The 21,747-nt window shown below is 41.3% G+C and overlaps 1 protein-coding gene and 1 pseudogene across 1 annotated transcript in view; one reads left to right on the forward strand and one right to left on the reverse strand.

The window, feature by feature from the left end:
• The window catches only part of GRPR (gastrin releasing peptide receptor), a 275,794-nt gene that overhangs the window by 198,773 nt on the left and 55,274 nt on the right, over nt 1-21,747 (forward strand). The window lies entirely within an intron of this gene.
• Nucleotides 5,210-5,362, reverse strand: LOC131822451 (U4 spliceosomal RNA; annotated as a pseudogene).

The following is a 21,747-nucleotide window of genomic DNA, read 5'->3' on the forward strand; positions in this document are numbered from 1 at the left end:
TAATTTAGTACTCTTACTCCCTCATTCCTTCTTTCGGAGCCTGTATATACTGAGTCTCTCGAATTCTCCTTCGAACCAGCTTTACTACTTTGCTGTTCTCTGATTTCATGAGATAAATAAGCCTGTGATTCGTGCTCACTTGGTATTTGCAGGAGAGTCACGTTTTCCACATTTAAAATATACTTTGAGAAACCCTGACACTGACTTTCCTAAGTCAGAATCTTTATGGAGAAATATTGGGCCTTTGAGAAAGAATCTTAAAAATAACACTCAGTGCGAAAGTCTTTCCGACTGCTTTTAGCAAATCTGGAAGAACCAGAGGTAAATAGCAAGAACACTTAGTTGCTGATAGAGACAGTGAGTCTAGGCAGGGCTGCCGGGAATGACCCGGACTTGGTAATCAGGCAGGGGTACTGGGGATACAATAATGCATAACAAAGATCTCCACTCGCTGATTCGCCTGCCTGCGGGCTGTTTTTTCCTCCTTACTTTGGGTTCAGTTAACGCTAACAGTCTGTGTCAGTTTTGAATTTAAAATAAACGATTATTCGATAATTCTTCTAACTTAACAGAAACCCAGAAAAATGATTAAAACGAAAACAGTAGAGCCCTTTTGTGCTCTTTTCAGTAGAGCTTGTAATTTTTAACCACCCTCTTGATCCCTTTTATTGTTTGCCCCGCGGCCGCAGGCAGGCAGAAAGGTCCAAAACTTACTTGAGATACTACTTTCTTTTGCTCTGAGAGATTTGACAGTTTAGGGCTGTATTTTGCCTTGCAGACCCCGGGAAGAGACCTTGGTGTGTCGGAGATGCGTTGGGGTTGGGGGCCAGGGAGGAGTATCACGTGGTGATGGAAAGTTCAAGCTCACTGGGTCAACTGTCAGGGTTCCGATCCCAGCCTCTCTAGTCGGCAGGCCCTTCTCCTATAAAATGGGTGTAATAACAGGACTTGTAAGACAGTGTCCCGTGAGGCGCTTGGCATAGCAGGTGGCAAACAGCGAGCTTCTAGTACGTGGCAGCTGGTCTCATGTTAGCGGGAGGGGCGTGCACCTGTGCAGAGCTTCCCCGCCTGTCCGTGGCTCGCTCCCTCATCACTGGGTTGCGACGACTTGAACCACTTCCTCTTTCTCCTCCTCACCCGGTGGCGCCACAGTCTTATAACTTGAGATTTGAATATCTATTTGCGTGTACCCAGTGAAGTTTTTGCCACCTTATTTGAAAACAAAACAAAAAAAGAGGAAAATTGAAAAAGCGAAACATTTCATATTTCTGAAGGAGAGAGTTGATGAAATTGCATTATTTCCTAGGAGTGTATCTGTATTCTTCTTCTTCTCTCTCTCTCTTTCTTTTCTTCCCTTGTGGATGGCAGTGCTCCCCCACCTTCCTTCCTGGCATTGTTGGACTTTCCTGGACCCTGAGGTCCAGGCAGGAGGAGGTCTCCGCTCTGCCTCCTCCCCCGCAGCCGCCGTCCGGGTACAGCTTGGTGCTGTGATGTCGCAAGAGATAGGAACGAAAACATCCACATCAGTCACGCTTTGTGCTGTGTTCCCAAGCCCGGTTTCAAGTATGACAGCCTAATTATAAGGCTTCCTACACAAGAGACGTAGGCAACCGAGATCCGCGCCTGCTTTCCTGCCCTTGCATTGTACTGCAGTTCTTGCCTGGGGAAGTTGCAGAATGTATTTATCGGAGACTAATTTTTCAAGGATCTTGGGAAAATTTCACCCCAAATTGTCCAAAATTGTCTAAGATAATCTACTCGTAATGACGACGCTAAGGACCATAGGTGGCTTCTCTTTAGAAGAAATGTTGCTTAGGGGAAGTACTGTGCTAAGGTCAACAGCTGGGTGAGAGCGCCCAGGGCTGAGTTCACTGGAGAAGTCCTAGCCCACCGGGGCAAGAACTAGTTAAAGCCACAAGCCCAGTATAAGCCCACAATGTGATTCAGCTGGGGAGGCCGGAAAGTGGAAAAAACTGGGCGATGATTTTGTGTTTTCTCTAGTTGAAGTTTAGCGGTCATCTACTTGGGCTGTTGTATAGAATTTTCTGGCATCAGAATGGAGGAAATTAAGGTGAAATGATCTTTAAGATCCCTTACAGTGGTAAGTTTGGATGCTGCTGTGTTTTCTTCTTTTTCTCAACACTTTTTTTTTCCCTAAGTATAATTTACCTCTAATGAAACGCACAGATAGTAAGTATAGTGTTCGATGGGTTTTTAACAAAGATGTACCCCCGTATACCTCCTGCCCCATTCAAGACATAGAACATTTCCACATCCCATGAAGTTCTTTGTCATCCTTTACGATCAAAGTCCCCTCTCCATAGGTAACCACTCTTCTGATTTCTCTGAACACAGATCCTAGGTCTTCATAGAAATGGACCTCTGTTATGTACTTACTTATATCTGGCTTCTGTCATTTAACATAATGTTTTCAAGATTCATCCACGTGGTTGTGTGTATCAGTGGTTCATCCTGCTTTGTTGCTGAGTTGAAATCCATTATACACATAGACCACAAACTGTTTACTCACTCTCTTGTTGTTGGATGTTTGAGTTTTGGCTAGTATGAATAAAGCAGAATAAATATTCTTGCGCAGATTTTCAGGGGACATATAGTTTTGTTTCCTTTTGAGTAAATACCGAAGTGTGGAATTGCTTGGTCATAGGACAGGTGGATTTTAACTTTATAAGGAACTACCAAAAGTTTTCCCTATTATACTCCCACCAGCCCTATATGAGAATTCCATGTGCTCCACAGCCTGGCCAGTCTGGTTTTCTTTTCATCAGATGCATTCATTTTCCTTGAGTATGTTCCTAAGGAAACCAAACAGATGATCCCTGTTACTAGCAAAGGTTCACTTAAAAAGCTACTCTAAGTTAATAGGATTACCCAAACACAGACCACATGGATCACATGCAGAGGTGACTTTTGATTAAGGATTAACCATCCGGGTGCCTTGGTGGCTCAGTCGGTTGGGTATCTGACTCCTGATCTTGCACTGGTGGGTTTGGACCCTGCTTTGGACTCCATGATGGGCCCAAAAAGATTAGCCATAAATCATCATAAAGTAACTTAAAGTTACCATGTGATTTTCAAAGAGCTATGGAGGGAAAAGCATACATGATAGTTTATCATTTCCTCATAACTCCTTAAAATGGTCAAGAAAACTCTGGTTTCTGCTGTTTTTACATTTAAAACTTTGGCAGTTTGTCGTGGCAATGGGCAGACAGGAGGAAATTAGTGATTTGCTCATTCATCAAATGTTGAAGTACTTTTGGAAAAAGAATCCTTGGCAAGCTGCTAGTTTGTGTTAGGGATTCTAAGAATAAAGATGTAGGGCTGGATGGACAAAATAAGTGAAGGGGATTAAGAGGTACACCCTTCCAGTTATAAAATAAATAAGACACAGAAATATAATGAATAATATTGTAACAATTTTGCAAAGCAACAGATGGTAACTAGGCTTATTGTGGTGACCATTTATTTCCTCATGTATGTAAATATCGAATCACTATGTTGTACACTTAGAACTAATACAATATTGTGTGTCAGTTATTCTTCAATAAAAAAGAAGGGTTGGCCAAAATATCATGGATCTAGTATGTATGAAAAATGTTCCACTGGGTGACTCTCTTATATGCTGAGTGGAGAGGTATTATGTGTAGTAGATTAATACTTTGCCATCCTTTATTAAATGTTTACTATACACTGGGCACTGAACTAAGTATTTTAATATACTGATTCATTTATTCCTTGCAACAACTTAACATACAATAGGCAACATTAATATCCCAATATTATGGAAGAGATAACTGAAGTTCATAGAGGTTAAATAAGTTACCTAAATACACAACTATTATTCAATAGAGCTAGAATTTGAACCCAACAGTACCATGCCTCAGCTAGACTTTGGTGAAAAAGATGAACTGGAGTTCAAAAAGTACGTGTGTGTGTGTGGGTGGGTGGTACAGGATGACAGGATCTTTCAAACATAAAAATAAACTTTATTAGGATAAAATTCTATAGGAGAAGTGGACTGGAAATATGAGATTGAGGAGAAAAGGAAATACTGTAAAATGTCTGTATTTTAAAAAATGGATGATGGTAGGTATCAAATGGTATTAGATTCTGTTGGACACTTTATTTATTCAAAAGATTTTTTAAGGGACGCCTGGGTGGCTCAGTTGGTTAAGCAGCTGCCTTCGGCTCAGGTCATGATCCCAGCGTCCTGGGATCGAGTCCCATATCGGGCTCCCTGCTCGGCAGGGAGCCTGCTTCTCCCTCTGCCTCTGCCTGCCATTCTGTCTGCCTGTGCTCGCTCGCTCTCCCTCTCTCCCTCTGATAAATAAATAAAATATTTAAAATAAAAAAAGATTTTTTTAAAAAGATTTTATTCATTTGAAAGAAAGAGAGAGCACGAGCAGGGAGGAGGGGCAGAGGGAGAGGGAGAAGCAGACTGCCGCAGAGTGGGGCGCCCGACTCCAGGCTCATCCCAGCACCCTGGGATCAGGACCCAAGCTGAAGGCAGACCTTTAACCAACTGAGCCACCCAGGCGCCCCTTAAAGATTTTACTTTTAAGTAATCTCTACACCCAACGTGGGGCTTGAACTCACAGCCCTGAGATCAAGAGTTGCACACTCTTTTAACTGAGCCAGCCAGGTACCCCTGTTGGGTACTTTTAAATGTTCATATTTAGAATGCATTGGTAAGATTCAGATATTACGGATATTTAATTTACAATGAAAAATGGGTGAGGAAGTTAATTGGGTTTTTAAGCTTCTTTTAAGTGACAGGGCAGTTAAATTTTGAGCACTATGACTTGTGAAGGGCAGGGGTCATGACTGCTTAGTCACTTTTTAACCCTTGCACTCTCCACAGTGCCCAGAACATATGAAATCAAAGTCCTCAATCTGTGTTTGAACTTTCCAACCTTCCAGCCTTATCTCTTCTGCTCCAAAAATAGCATTCTGAAAGAGTCACCCAATGCCGACAAACTGAAAGAATTCTAGTGACGATAATTGTGATCATGGTTATTTTATAGCTGAGAAACCCTTCTATAGTCATCAGCTCATTATAATCCCAGATGGGGAGTGTGGCATTTCCTTACTTTTTTTTTCCCTTTTAAAAATTGAGATATAACTGGCATATAACATTATATTAGTGTCAGGAGTATAACATAATGATTCGTTATTTGTATATATTGTGAAATGATCACCATAAGTTTAGTTAATATCCATCACCACGCAGTTACCATTTGTGTGTGTGTGTGTGATAAGAATTTTTAAGATCTATTCTTTTAATTAGCAGTAATCGCACCTCAGATAAACCTCATTGGCTACGATACGACCACTGCACAAAGCTTTTTTAGCCACTTTTAAATACGCGATGCAGTATTGTTAACTGTCGTCAACCATGTTGTACATGACATCATGGACTTACTTATATTATCCCTGCACGTTTGTACCTTTTGATTCCCTTCACCCATTTTGCCCACCCGGGGTAGGTGGTTGACTCTGGCAACCACCAATCTGTTCTCTGTATCTGTGAGCTTGAGGTTTTTTTTGATTATCCATATAAATGAGATCATATGTTTTTTTCTTCTTTCTCCTGACTCATTTCACTTAGCATTTTGCCTTCTAGTTCCATCCATGTTGTTGCAAATGGCAAGATTCCATTCTTTTAATGGCTGGATAACATTCATATATCTATATCTATATCTCAGATCTTCTTTATCCATTTATCCATCAGTGGACACTTGAAGAGAAAACCGCAGGTCCAAGACAGCATCCCTTAGGCTGAGTCCCCAAATGGGGTTTAATACCTAATCTAATTGCAGTTTCAACCTGCCCCCAAAATGTAGTCATAACTGGTCAGTTAGGAATTTTCTGCTCAGCACCAGTGAGTCTGCCACATGGGCCCTCTCTATCCCCCAAAGAAACATGAAGTAGTCTGCATGATAAAACCCTCTTCTCTTGTCTCTGAGGGAGAGCGACCTTGCCTAGAACAGTCCTTTTCTTTTACTAGTAACTTTCTTAGTAGTGTGCCCCCCCCACCCCCTTTTAATAAAAGCCTTCCGTTTTGTACAGCTCATCGAAGCTCCCCTCTGCTTTGCTAGGTGGGATGATGTCTTATTTATGAATCATTTATTTTATTTTTTTAAAAGATTTTATTTATTCATTTGAGAGAGAGAGAGAGAGAGAGCATGAGAGGGAGAAGTCAAGGGAGAAGCAGACTCCCTGTGGAGCTGGGAGCCTGATACAGGACTCGATCCCAAAACTCTGGGATCATGACCTGAAGTGAAGGCAGTCGCTTAACCAACTGAACCACCCAGATGCCCCTTTATGAATCATTTAATAATGCCACTTAGATCTTCAAATTTATTCCATTGAATTTTTTTTTTTTTTTTAACAACACTTAGGTTGCTTCCATGTCTTAGCTATTGTAGATAATGCTGCAGTGAACTTGGAGGTACAGATCTCTTTTCAAGTTCACATTTTTGTTTCCTTCCGATTAAATACCTGCAAGTGGACTTGCTGGATCCTGGGGTAGTTCTGTTTACATTCCCTTTCTTTGGGTTGCAATTGGCCGTAGACTTTCATCAGGTTGAGATATCTGTCTCCAACAAGCGGCATAGGGCTGGAATGCTACAGGGTCTTGTGTAGAACTGACAATTCAGTGAAGGAAGAAAGACAGGGGAGGGAGGGAGACGAAGAGACTTTCCAGCTCAAGTATGCTTTAGTGCCAAGACTTAGGGGGTTCAGCATGAGGTCATCAGTTTCTATCCATACTGGGGAAAGAGGCAATTTCTCTGTGGTTCATCCATCCATCCATTCACTCAATAAATATCTATGAATCATCTACTTTGTGCCAGATCCTGGGATAGAGAGGTAAATAATACACTCTAAAAGAGGGAAACAGGTCAAAAAATAAATGCACGTAAGTGGGAGGAGCGTGTGTTTGCCTTACAATCTCCCAGCCGTAAGATAAATGCTTGGCCATTTTCATCGGGAGGGAGAATACAGGGTCAGAGCCTTCCCCTTCCTCATCTGCCCAAATAAATCACGAAGGGCCCCTGCATTCTATACAGGATATGCTGGCTGATCTTATAGGCTAAGGAATGGGATAAAACTTGATTGGATTAATGTGAGCCAGACTCCTGGACTTTTTCCATTTGCTTTAAAAGGTCAACTAGTCTAATGTGGGGATGGATGAGCTTTGGGTTTTGTAAGGGTGAAGGGAAGATTCAGATAATATCCAAGGGTGAACAAAATGACCTAGCTCTGTTTTATCTTCAAAGAGGCCATATAACTGGGGTCAGCAATCATAAGGGGTGGGCATAATATGTCTGCCAGCCACACACAACTGTTTAGTGAACAATTTGAATTCTAATGACATTCAAACTGGTCAGGGCAACTGTTCTTCCCAGTTCATGCCGATCACCCCGGTGTGGTTATTAATAGCTTTCCCTTTTGCTTTCAAAAGTGTCCTAGGTTAGAAGATAAATTATGTGGCCATGGTAGTAACTCAAGAAGAGAAAGTCAAGCCCCATCTGCATTCCCCACAGAAAAGTATGACCAAAATATGGTTGTTATTAAAATCTTTCGTGTTAACATTTTGCTGGTGTAGGAAGTTATAAATCTGCTGGAAAGAATACGGTTCAACAAACATTATTTCTGCAGGGCTTGTGTTAAGAGAATAAGAGAGACAGAAAAATGAATAGGACAAAGGCCTCTTCTGAAAGAGTTTATGACCCAATAGAGGTGACACATAAAAAAATAACCTATGTCTGAGACAGTAAAGCCTTACGTCCCTGAAACTAGGATGCTAGAGCACAAAGGGGCCTGGGGCTAATTTTATCACCTCATTTTATAGAGGAGGAGGTTGTTTGCCCAGGTTCACATAACCCCGGGGTGCTGAGACTAGGGGCTTTGCCTGGAACCATCCCTGTTAATGTGTGTCCTCCTGGCATAGCTACTAACAGCATACCCTCTTGATCTCAAGTTCCCCTGCTATACGGGGCTGGGCCTCCCAACTCAGACCATTGTGGTCTCCATTGTGGCACTGCTGACATGTGGTACCACGTAACTCTTCCTTGTGGGGGGCAGGAAGCTGAGTCCTATGCACTGAAGGATGTTCAAGAGCATCCCACTAGAGACAAGTAGCAGCCCCACTCCTGGCTGTGACAGCCAAATCACCTCCAGGCATTGCCAGATGTCCACTGGGAAGCATAATCACCCTGGTTGAGAACTTTGGAACTAGACAATGACCTTGACAGTAGTTGGCCAGACTTTACCAGGCTGCCACGTAACTCCAAAATATCACCAACCAAGAATACTTTCATTCACTTCCCCCTCTTTTTGAACTCTTAATATGACGATCTCAAGAACACTATTTCAATGGGGAAATATTCATTTCCAAAAGGTGTCAGGCAGAATTATTGTTTATCGTGTAAATTAATATTTTCTGTGGACAGAATACCCACTAAGAAAGGGTATTAAATCTGAAATGTTGGTCCATGGCTTCATGACAGGTTACAAACTGTATGGATTACTATTTTAACCTGTTGCCCAAGTGGAAAACAAAAAAGAGAGAGGATATTAAAATTATTTCTGTAATACTTAGAACCTACTTTTTTTTTTAAAGTTTTAATTTAAATTCCAGTTAGTTGAGGGGAGAGGGAAGGGAAAAAAATAAATTCTAGTTAGTCAACATACAGTGTAATATTAGTTTTGAGCATGCAATATAGTAATTTAACACTTCCATATGTCAGCCTATACTTACCACAACAAGTGCGCTCCTTAATCCCCGTCATGTATTTCACCCATCCCCAACGCGCCTCCCTTCTGGTTACCTCTAGAACCTACTTAAAAAAATATATATATATTTATTTATTTATTGGGGGGGGGAGAGAGAGAAAGAGAGCACGAGAGGGGTAAGGGTCAGAGAGAGAGAAGCAGACTCCCCTCTGAGCAGGGAGCCTGATGTGGGACTCGATCCCTAGATGCCAGGATCATGACCTGAGCCGAAGGCAGATGCTCAACCAACTGAGCCACCCAGGTGCCCCTAGAACCTACTTTTAAAGTGATATTTCTGAGTGTGCTTTGTTGTTTGTTGTTGTTGTTGTTGTTAAAGAGGAAGAGAGAATGTTGGCCCAAACTGTGAAACTGGTGTTCTTCTCACAGTCCCCACCTTCTATACTTCCTTCTTTCTTCTTTCCAACTTGGCATTACTATATTATATTGTGCCGTCATGAAAAAGACCTACCTATTCCCAAATAAGAATAATTATTGATTCAAGCAATATATACTTAGTGGTTCCATGCCAGCCTGCTCCAGTGCGGGAGATGCATTGGTGATCCCTGGTCTTGGCTCTTGAGATGCCCGTGGTCTTATGGGAACTCACTTGCACCCAGGTGGACACCACTGATAACATTTAGTTCACAGTGTTCTCCAACTTGAGCATACATCAGCATCACCTGCCGGGGTTGTTTCTGATTCGGTAGGGCTAGAGTAGGGGCCAGACAACTTCTTCAGTGGTGCTGATACTGCTGGTCTGAAAATGAGAACTACTGGTTTCATCTTGGGGATTTATGCATTGGGACGGAGGAGCATTCAGGCAGCGCGGTAACACAGCTTCATTGACTTCAGCTCCCTGCACTTGCCCCTGTCTTTGCCCCTTTCCTTCCTCCTCTCATTCCCCATTTCACTTCATTTACCCAATATCCTCATACTTCCTTGACCCTCCTCTATCAGACTTTGCTCTTAAGGAAGAAGTTTATATGAAACGCTAGCATGACATTAAGGTGACGTCTTACCTCTTCCAACGTAATTGGTATTCGGACGTGGAATGGGACACAACATCTATGTCAACTTTTTAGGACTGATTTAGGCAAATCTCCTCTGTATAAGCATTGTTCCTGCACCAGATCTATCGGCATAAGTGTTGCACACATATCGTCTCTGCCGTATGGTGTAACCTGTACACAAACATCACACAAACCATCTGTATGATGAAAGTGTAATTCTTAAGGCACCTTTAAGCCCTGATCTTTTATGATGATTTAAGCAAATCCAGGGTCTAGGTAAACCTTACTAAAATGTCCCCAATTGTTCTTTATTTTGTTGAGACACCACCATTACCACTTTCTTTTCAGTTAGTCAAAGAACAAAAGAGGTATCCACACTCCTATTTACTGAGGTTATGAAAATTAATCTGAACAGGGCATTATGTGCAGAATGAAAATTTTTAAATGACACCTTCAACTTGAGAGCTGTTATTAAACTTAAGCCCTCTCACATTCAAAGTAACCATTTCCTTTGAACAGTTTTGATGGTAGCTTTCTCTTCACCCCCACATTGCTGGGGTTCATCTTTTATGAACGAAGGGAGAGAACCTATGATTACTTCTAGTGTGTGAAGTCAAGGGAAATTCAACATGAACACTTAACCACCCAATGAGTTTTTAACAGGTCATGTGCCTGTTCATCTGGGTTAATGTCACATGCAATTAATGTCTGAATATTCTTAATTGATAATTGATCTAGTTAACTTTTTAGCTGAGTGGTTGGGCCTGAATCCCAATGAGAGCAGTGAGTGGAAAATAACATGTGTGAGTGTTACAACCAGAGAATTTGAGGAATAAGAACGTGGTGCAGACAGAAACTGGCTTGCTCTTTCCCAATGCCCTACCTCCATCCTAAGGAGGTGTAGAGATGAGCCTTAGTGATGAAGGGACCGGAAAGGAAGAGGAAAATCAGTTTCCATGTGGTCTACAGGTTATACCTCGGGCAAAATATTCTTATATTGCTCTCCATTTTCCCTTCATATTTTAAAGGGTCCCATCCACTCATCCTCTTAATTAGACCAGTGTAGAAACCTGGCACATAATAATGATGCAGATTTAGCAGCCTGATGAAAGCAATACTGGGTACAGTTCCAGACACATTATTGGTAGCCTTTTCATTCTTTGAAACCGTTTCCAAAGTTACCAAATATTTAAATGAGGGTGAACTGTATAATCAGAATGAGTTGAAGCATCCTAGAACAAATAATGATAATTGTATGAGCTGCTAATTATAAAACTTCACAATGTATTCCCTCTGTGACAAGTATATTTTACCCCTTTGGTTCATGGTTCATAGGAATATTACATCACAACACTGTGATAGGGCACCTGGGTAGCTCAGTGGGTTAAGCCTCTGCCTTTGGCTTAGGTCATGATCTCAGGATCCTGGGATTGAGCCCCATGTTGGGCTCCCTGCTCAGCAGGGAGTCTGCTTCTCCCTCTTCCTCTTCCCCTCTCCCCTACTCATGCTCTTTCTCTCTCTCAAATAAATAAATAAAATCTTAAAAAAAAAAAAAAACACTGTGATAGATGGTGATGCTGAAAGCGTAATGAGTATACCAATTAGGAATGTGTTTGGCTGTAAGTAACAAAACTCAACTTGTATATGCCGGGCAAATTGTGAAGTTTTGTTCTTTTCTTTTCTTTTCCTTTCTTAAAGATTTAGTTTATTTATTCGAGAAGGAGAGAACCAGAGAGAGAGTACAAGTCAAGGAGAGGGACAGAGGGAGAAGTAGGCTCCCATTGAGCAGAGAGCCCAATGTGGGGCTTGATCCCAGGATGCTGGGATCATGACCTGAGCCAAAGGCAGATGCTTAATGACTGAGCCACCCAAGTTCCCCTGTTTTCAGACATAATATATTATCTATACAGCAACCCTGCTGTATTAAAGAAAAAATAATTTATTATTATATTATATATTAAATTTTTATAATATATTTATATAATATGTATAATATATTATCTTTACAGCAACCCTGCTGTATTAAAGAAAAAAACTAAGCCCAGAGTAGTTAAGTAACCTGCCTAAGGACACAATGTTAAAATAATAGCTTTTCCTAGAATTTTTCAAATCACTAAAAGATAGAGCATTGCGGGGCACCTGGGTGGTTCAGTGGGTTAAAGCCTCTGCCCTTGGCTCAGGTCATGATCCCAGGGTCCTGAGATCGAGCCCCACGTCGGGCTCTCTGCTCAGCGAGAAACCTGCTTCCTCCTCTCTCTGCCTGCCTCTCTGCCTACCTATGATCTCTTTCTCTGTCAAAAAAAAATTAAATAGATAAAAAGATATAGCATTGCTTGAGAATATCAGAACTTTTAAAGTAATCCAGAAAACTCAGAATCAATTTCTGTGTAGCCTGATAAAAACCTCAGATGGGTAAATTCCTAAGCGGAACAGAGGCCCCAGGGCAAGGTTTTTGTTTAGTCAGGGGGTACCCATCGGATGTATATTTTGCGCTTGTTACAAGTGGGTACGTGAAGGTAAAGATTGCTTAGGGATAGGTAGGAGTGGTTGGGTATGGGGATCATGTGTGTCCTCTTGTGGTAGATGCTATAGATTGTCTCAACACCCCTTTTCAATGGGTTTCACCCTTGCCTTCTTTTGTTTTAAAGGCTATAAAGCTTGAAACCTTATATTCATTTTTGAATGAGATATAAGTGGTCATCTACTGGCGGCTTTTCTGGAAAAGTTTTGCTTTCTGAATGCAAGGGAAGACTGTCAGCTGCCACTGTCCTCTGTCCTTTCTCTCTGCTTGGAATACAAACTTGACATGTAGAGTTGCACCAGACATCTTACAACCATGATGGCAAAAGCCAATGTAACTTATTTCATCCATGGAGTAGAAAGAACTGGGTGTCTGATGATGTCATTCACCCACGATTATATACTTTTGAACAGTTTGTCCCAAGAAAATAAACTATTTGCTTCGGCAACTATAAGCTGAATTTCAGCTACTTACTGTTAAATGCATTCCCAAGTGACACCCCCTCCTTGGTATATGCCTCACTACCCCCCATAATGTTTTAATATGATAGCCTGATGGACCAAAGGGGAAAATACGGTACCTGTCAGCAAAGTGATAGAAAGTGAAGCCTTATAATACATGTAATCGACTTTGTAAATTGTGAAATGTAAGTCATGCTTGCAAATTGTGAAACATAAGTTTGTATTTGTCTACAGTGGTATAAGAAGAATAAATGTATACAGACAAGAAGAAAACCAAAACACAACCTGGAGATTAGGCTGTTGTTAGCCTGTATTCATTCCTTTTACCCATTTCCCCAAAACTATATGGGAGGAGTCTATTTCCTTTCCCTACTAATGTTGGGCTTGGCCATGAGACTTGCTTTGGCCAATGGGATATGGGCAGAAGTGACAGCCATAATCTAGGTCTTAAGATGTGTTTCCTTCTGCTTGCACTGTTGCGCTTCTGCCATAGCCATAAGAAGAGCAGGCTTGGCTAAGCTGCTAGCCTAAGGAGGGCGAGAGACGTGTGAAGCAGAGATGAACTGAACGCACGTCCTGGAGCCGTGCCCAGCCAAGATCAGCCAAACTCTAGCTGGGATGGAGTCATCTGATGGTTTGACAGGGGATGGAGGATCCACTTCTAAGGTGGCTTTCTCATGAGCCTCTTGCCATGTAGACCTTTCCACAAGGCTGCTGAATGTCCTCATGGCATGGCAGCTGGGCTCCCTAGAGCAAGTAATCAAAGAAAACAGTGTTTCTGATGACCCAGCTTAAAAGATCACACTCTGCCAGTTTCACAATATCCAGTTAGTTACACGGGTCAGTTCTATTCACTGAAAGTCATCTTGGAGGCTGGCTACCACACTTTCTAATAAATGTTTTTGGTTTTTTAAAAAAAATTTTATTTAATTATTTGACAGAGATCACAAGCTGGCAGAGAGGCAAGCAGAGTGGGTGGGGTGGGGGGAAGCAGGCTCCCCGATGAGCCGAGAGCCCGATGATGTGGGGCTTGATCCCAGGACTCTGGGATCATGACCTGAGTTGAAGGCAGAGGCTTAACCAACTGAGCCACCCAGGCGTCCCTCTACTATATGTTTTCAATGCAATCTCTGACTGCTCCAGGCATCTTCTCAAAATGGATTTATAAGTAACAACAGTGAAAAGGCAAAGAAACTGCACTGAAACTAACATAGTCTGCTAGAATTTCCAAGTTTCCTCTTACAGATCCTTCAGTATATCATATCAACACTACTTTTCATTTTCAGTCAGGTATCATCAGATTAAGCACAACTGAGTTATTATAGTGCACAATCAGATTGCAGGTGCACAACCAAAAGGGAGTGAGCAAGAGAAATGAATTTGGCTAAGAAATCATGTGCATGCCTTCCCAGAAGATCGGGGGTGGGCTTTTGTGCGATATACTTGCTGACTTTGCAAAAGCAGCACCAAATAATTGCTATTTCATGGAGAACTCCCTGCCTACAATTAGAAACAGCCCTAGCTGGGTGACACTGCGAATTGGGGAAAAAAAAAAAATCAATTGGGGATTTTAAAGACAAGCAGAAGAATGAGAGAGTGAATTCAGTAGAGTTTTATTGACAACTTATAGCTTATAGAGCTTTCTCTATAACCCCTGACAAGTCTTTTTTGCATCCAAGGTTTATTTGAGCACTTAAAGGGGGGAAGAGAATAAATCCATAGCACAGTAGCTGGTTCTGTCAGAGACTGATCTCCTCCTTTCTCAGAAGTGCTTAGCAGCCGAGGAGGAGTGATTATCAAACAGACTGCTAGATTTGGGGACAGCCTCAGGACTCTCCGTGCCTTCTAACAATTAGGGAGAGAGAGAAGATCAGCCTGGACTGTAATCTTCCTTGCACAAACCAGGAAGAACTGAATGGGCTTCTGGGCAGTGTTAGAGCTACTGGGACAATGAGAAAAGTCAGATTACACTGGATTTCCTTAGCGTCTCTAGCCTAGGACATGAGTAATGGTTCTCCAAAAAAGGAAAAATATCATCGTATCTTTGCATTGAAAGTTCTGCTTGTTGATGAATATATATGTGTATATTCTTAAACTTGTCTTGGAAAATATGACTTAATAAATAACTATAATGTATAGATTATGTATAGACCATATGTAGTATTCTCTGTATAACACATATCATATGGATATATAAAACTATTTTTTTCTTTCACATGGGAAGCCATGGGAGGAATAAAACCATTCGTAGAGAATGGGGAGGCTACAATGAGGAGAAGCCATTGTCTCGTTCCCCAATTTAGCATCTGCTTGGGCAGTAGGAGGTTGGTGTGGGGTGGGGGGAGAGAGAGAGAGAGGGAGGTGTTACTGTATCTGGAAGCAGGATCTTTGCAGATAGCCTTGACCTAAGGATATTGACAGTGTCACTGGGAAGAAATCAAGGTGTCAGCAAGGCTAGACTCCCTCAGGAGGCTCTAGGGCTGGTCCGTTCCTTGCCTTTTCTGGCTTCTGGTGGCGGCTGGCTTCCATAGTTTGTGGCTCTGTCACTCCAGTCTCTGCCTCTATGGCTACATTGCCTTCTCTTCTTTGTCTGTCAAGTTTCCCTCTACTTTCCTCTTATACAGACACATATGACTGCATTTAGTGCCCACCCTGGTAATCCTGGATAATCTCTCCATCTCAGGATTCTTAACCACATCTGCAAAGATCTTATTTCTGTATAAGGTAACATTTATAGGTTTCAGAGATTAGAACCTGATATATTTGGAGGGGGGGGGACATTTTCAGCCTACCACACCCAATATCTTGTTCCACCCCTACTTCTTCCAGGGTTCAGCAGAGCCCTATACCCTATTTACCTATTTATCACACACACACACACACACACACACACACACACACACACACACCTACACGCCCACATGCACGCACCTCTCTCTCTCTTTTTTTTTTCTTAATAAAGCTTGGTAAACCAAATCTTTAGCAACTTAAAGCTTATTAGCCTGGAGGGCTCTGTGTCTGCATTCTACCTGTAGTAGCAGTGTTAGTGGTGAAGTAGGTTTTTATGGATACTTCTAATGCAGCAAAAAAGAAAAAAAAGGGCGGGGGGGAGAAAAACAAAGGGGAAAGTTAACTTTCTATATAGAAAGAGGTTGCATACTGTTATTTTGCCCTGTGACTAAATCATATGGTATAGTAAAGAATCTGTTATAAAAAATGAGTAGAGAAATACCTTACCAGAGAGGAGGCTAATGATTGCTGGTCCCCAAAGGTAAGCCTTGACGGAAGGTCTTGGTTGGAGTTCTATAAGCCAAAAGTGTAAATGCTTCCGAGGAGTCTGGGAGATGCTGAGTTTTCTTCTCCTCACACCTGTCTGTCCAGGAGATGTACTTCTTTTCAGTCAATAAAGAAACTTTCTGAAACTTTTACTTTGAAGCTCAGAAATTAAATGTATACTGTGTATCTCGGGCTCACTTTCTGCACATTTCATGTGGCTCTTTAGCTACATGGTTGAAAGACTTTGTATTGCCCGGTGAGTTTTATTAACACACACCTGACATATCCAGCCAGGGGAGCAGCACTCCCTGAAATCAATGCGCTTTAGAAGTACAAGAAAAGATAAAGAAAATAGAGAAACAAAGAGAAGTTTATTGTAAGGAAAAAGTTAAAACTAGAAGATACCTGAGGTTATGTACTTCATAGATGAAGAAACTGAAGCCCAGAGAAATTGCAAGATGTATCAGTCAATGATGGCTGCATAACGAACAAGTATAGGCTCTTAGCAGCTTGCAGTAAACATGTATTTAGCTAATGCATTTCTGGGCATTCACTTATTCAGAGTTTGGCTGATGGAGGTTTCTTGTGGCCAGAGTGGTTCTGTTTTCACATTTTAGGTCACTGGGTTTACTCCAAATAACTCTCACCTTCCTTGAACCAGTAGCCACCTTGAGGAGGTTTCCCTTTGGTCATGGTAGAGGTGCAAGAAAGCGAGTAGATGCACAGGAGGTTTTTAAGGCCCAGACTTGGAACTGAAAGACTATTATTTCTAACCCCATGTTATTGGCCAACTTCAGTCACACAGCCAAGCCCAAAGTCATGGGGCAGGGAAATATTCTCTGGCCATGATAAGGCCCTGCCAAGGGTATGGACTGAGGAAATGATGGAGAGATAGAGCCAACCATTTAATCATCCATGCAAAATTTGCCTGTGGTCAAAGAGCTGCACAATGGCTCATTCAAGACACTAGAATTTAGGTCTCCTGACCCACCCCTGACCCATCCAGGGCTTTTTCCAGTAACCAGGAAGGCACTCAGTGAAGTGTACAATAGATATATTTAAAATATCTCTCTGGAAATGTAAATTATCAAAATGATACAACACTGCTCAACTGGTTACATTTATATTATATAGTTTTTTCTATTTTCTGTTCACATCATTAAAAGCCATTCATATGTTCCCGTAATCACTATCTGCGAAGGCATATGACATTGATGCATGTTCAGCATGGTACTGTTTTCATTTGTTGCCAACCCAAGTTTCTCCAGCCTGTGGGTATTAAAGTGGTCACGTTAGGAAGAAAAGTTCAGATTTCACTGGTTTTGCAAAATCCTTTCTGGTGGCTCAGGAGACACCTTCTCATCTGCCCCTCAAGCCCCTCAAGAACATCTGCGGCTTGGTGCCACTCATCATCACAGCCAGCCTCTCGGGGACACACAGGTGCCCCAGAGCTGTGACTCCTCAAGTTGCTGATGTGACACTGTGTTCCCTGCAGTCTTCTTCCACATCCTCAGTAGAGCGACAGTACAGTGCGTCCCGGACCTTTCAGACTTTCTCATGCAGATGGGTTCCTAAGTTTTTGCTGTGATCCTGTTTCTCCAGAGAGTTCAGACATGAGTATACAGAGCCAGACCAGGGACCTGTGTTCAAAGGACCATTTTTGACTCTTCCCTAAGGTGAAACAGAGCAACTTTCTCTTCATTCAGCCAAGGGTGTTTATGCAAATCAGTTTATAGATATAAATTCACCAGACATATCTGAGTCACAGTTAAGGCCTAAACTCAGATTGTTTTCACATATTTTGTTTGAAGAATGAGCCCACAGATTATCATAAAAAAATTATCACCCCAAATGGAATTCAGCAAAGGCGTGAGTCCATCATTTCCATTAGGAAACGGAAATTAATGATAAATAGCTGGTTTTAGTGACTCGCTTTGTAATTCTCTTATTTTTTTCTCCCTTAGAGATTATTACTTGACATTTTTAAATGGTATCTAAGATGCAATTTATAGAAAACTTCTCAGTTTCATGGGGCATAGCTAAGTTGAATTGGAACTGGCAAACCCATTTAATTTTGCTGAGAATGCATTTAGAAACGGAGTCTTTCTGCTAAATGCTTGTAAATATTCCCAAAGGTCATTTTTTTTTCTTTGTTGAGATAAACTCTCAACATGGCCCTAAAGATGTAGATGAAATGGGGATTTAAATCTCAGCTTTCTGTTTCAGTTGAGAGATCTGAGCCTTCTTTCCCTTTGGCTAGAAAAACAAAATGGAAAGTGCACATTAGCAAATGCTTTCCTCCTTCAGTACCACTTCACCATGAGGGATCTGGTTTAGCCCTTCTCAAACATTTTAAGCCAAAAAACACTTTTGTGGCTCATCTATCTCAATGGTATACTTTTACGCTGAACTCTTGAAAATTACTATCTTCTCTATATATCCACCAAAGAGATAAAAGCAAAAAAAAATTGTTTTTATTTTCTAAATATAAAACCATCTATTAAATATGGCTTTACAAACTGTACATGCCTCCCAGGTATTCTGATTCGCCCATGTGGAAAAGTACTTAAGTCCTGTCCCAGACTACCAGTGAAGCAGTTACTGTCTATACCTCACCTATATCTACCTGGGTCTTACCATTTTAGTGGACAGGTCTGATGTCTAGCTGACAAAATCTCATCTCTTTCCCTGAGAATTGTCTCTGGCCACTGAAGCCCTCTCTGACAACACAAGGCAGGCCAAGAAATTAATACCCCCCAACTCCCCTAGCAGTCTGAATTGGTGTGTAAATACCCCGGCTCCCGTGCCCCTTCAGTAAGATCATTCTGAGCCATGTGTTTTACATTGGGTCCCAGACTTCCCAGTGTGTTTGGTAGTGTATGTTTTATTTCTTCTTTCCCTTCCCTGACACACCTCCCCCCCCATCTGCCTGAACTTCCTTAATGATCTCACAAATAAATTATTTGCCCTAAAATTCATGTCTCCGGGCCTGCTTCTGGGGAAATGAAACCAATCGGATAAGACCAAGAAACACATTACAGCCTGATAACAGCATCAGGTAGAATACTCTGGATCCTGGAAATACAAATATATGTATGATATAGTCCCTACTCTTGGGTTCTTTAGAGTCAGTTTGGGCGAAGATGGGCTGAAGCATGTAAGCACAGTGTCCTCTGATATGTATTAATAGAGGTGCTACATAGGATTAATGGGCAGTTTCATCACTTTTCAGCTCTGGACCTCAGTTTCACCATCTGAAAAATGGGGCATTGTGAGGATTAAATGAAACGGTGTATATAAAATGCGTAGGAACAGCACCTGGCAATTAAATATTGAATTTCTAAGTCATGCACTGAGGTACTCTGGAACACTGCAGGAAATTCACTATGAGTGCAGCAGGATATTCTATTTATGTGTTTGTCTGTTTGTTTCCAAATTTATTGAGGATTAATTGCCAAAAGTAATTGTATATATTTAAAGTGTACAGTGTGATGATTTGATATACATATACATTGTAGCATGATTACAGAGATCAAGAGAATTAACACATTCGTCACCTCACATAGTTAACTCTTTCCTGTGTGTTTGTGTGTGAGTGGTGAGAATATCTATTCTCCACAACTTTCAAGTCTACAGTACCATTTATTAACTAGAGTCATCAGGCTGTATATTAGATCCTCCAAACCTACTCGTAACTGGAAGTTTGTACCCTTTGACCAGCATCCCTCCATTTCCCCCATCCCAAGGCCCCTGGCAACTACCTTTCTATTCTCTGTTTCTATGAAATTAGCCTCTCTCTCTCTCTCTCTCTTTTGTTGTTCTACATATAAATGGTACCATATAGTATTTGTCTTTCACTACCTGGCTTATTTCACTTAGCAGAATAGCTCCCAGTTTCATCCATTTTGTCACAACTAGCAGGCTTTCCCTCTGTTTTACGGCCAAGTCATATTTTGTTGTATGTATGTGTATGCGTGTTGGTGTGCATATGTAGTGTGGATATACATTATATATAATCACATTTTCTTTATCCATTTTCCTGTGAAAGGACTTTTAGATTGTTTCCAAAGCTTCATTCTTGTGAATAATGCTGCAGTAAACATGGCAGTGCAGATATCTCTTTGAAATACTGATTTTTTTTCCTTTGGATACAAACCCAAGAGTGAGATCAGCAGGATATTTTACATTTTTGAGGGAAACTTGGGGCTATACAACATCTTTTGGACACTATGCAAACGACAAGCTTGAGGTTAGATCTGGTGACATTACTTTTGATAACATGATGTGTTTGCAAACCTGGTGTTCAGCAGTTGTTGTGGTAAAAACCAAATACCAAATGAAAATCAATGCAGAAAAGAAAGTGGGGGAGGTGGTAGCTGATCTGATTCCAAGGTTTGAGAAATTGTACAGTGCCCAGTAGGTGCACACATCCTGCTGGGAAGTAACTGTGGTTATTGAAGACTGAAATTTTTGAAAGTTATTTCTATGCATTATTTTTTTCCAATGGCTGCTAAATTGTTAGGATATAAATATTCAATAAGTTACTTGGACTTAGTTATTTAACAAATGGAATTGTTAGGTGTTTCTTTTGGCCTAGAAATCCCATGAAAGAAACTACAGAGGCACAGAGTACTGTGAACTGAGGAAGTTTTGGAATCTCCAGTTTATTATATTTTAGCTACTTATATAGCTACTTAAAAATTGAAATTCATTAAAAAATATTTCGCACATGCAACTTTGACTATATCAGTCTACTACTTAAAAGTCTCTGTGTCCTTACGTGGTTACCAAGAATATACGAAATTTCTCAGACCTTTATTGTAGATGTCCCATGTTCCCCACCCAGCCACCCAACATGCCTTTCAGGTTTAATCTTCTATCACTATCATCTGACTAAAGCAATATATTCACCATTCCCGGAGTTATGACTTGCTCTCTCTACCACCTTCTTGGCCCAAGATGCACTCTCCTTCTTCAAGAATCTTCAAAACCCAAAATAAATTCTATCTCTTCCATTGAAGAAATGTGTCTTTCTCCTCTGCCAGATGTCATTTCTCCTGCTTGAGACATCTGCAGACTTATCGTACAACTTTTGCAAACGTTTATCTCATTCCCCCCTCCTTTCTTTTCTCCCTATAAAATGGGAAGTTCTCATGTGGTAAGGATCGTTTCTTACATGGGCTTCTATACACTGCAGTGTTAACTACCTCGAATGGATTATTCGAATGGGTTGGTGAACGAAAGCAGGGATGTATGGGTAGATGAATGGCTAGATAACAAGCTGATGGAGGACACGTAGCTAATGGATGGGTAGATGAAGACGTACACGGATGAGTGAGTGGGTGTGCGAATAAATGTTACAGCAGTTTGAAAACCCATTTTTTTTAAAAGATTTTATTTATTTATTTGACAGAGAGAAATCACAAGTAGATGGAGAGGCAGGCAGAGAGAGAGAGAAGGAAGCAGGCTCCCTGCTGAGCAGAGAGCCCGATGTGGGACTCGATCCCAGGACCCTGAGATCATGACCTGAGCCAAAGGCAGCGGCCCAACCCACTGAGCCACCCAGGCGCCCCTGAAAACCCATTTTTCCTGATATTTTAGTCCCTCATAGTTGTAAATTAATGTTAATTGGTTACCTCCAATTAACAATCCTTTTACCATTCCATGCCTTATTAGAACTCTT

The sequence above is a fragment of the Mustela lutreola genome, chromosome X (assembly GCF_030435805.1).
Source record: "Mustela lutreola isolate mMusLut2 chromosome X, mMusLut2.pri, whole genome shotgun sequence".
Lineage (NCBI taxonomy): Eukaryota > Metazoa > Chordata > Mammalia > Carnivora > Mustelidae > Mustela > Mustela lutreola.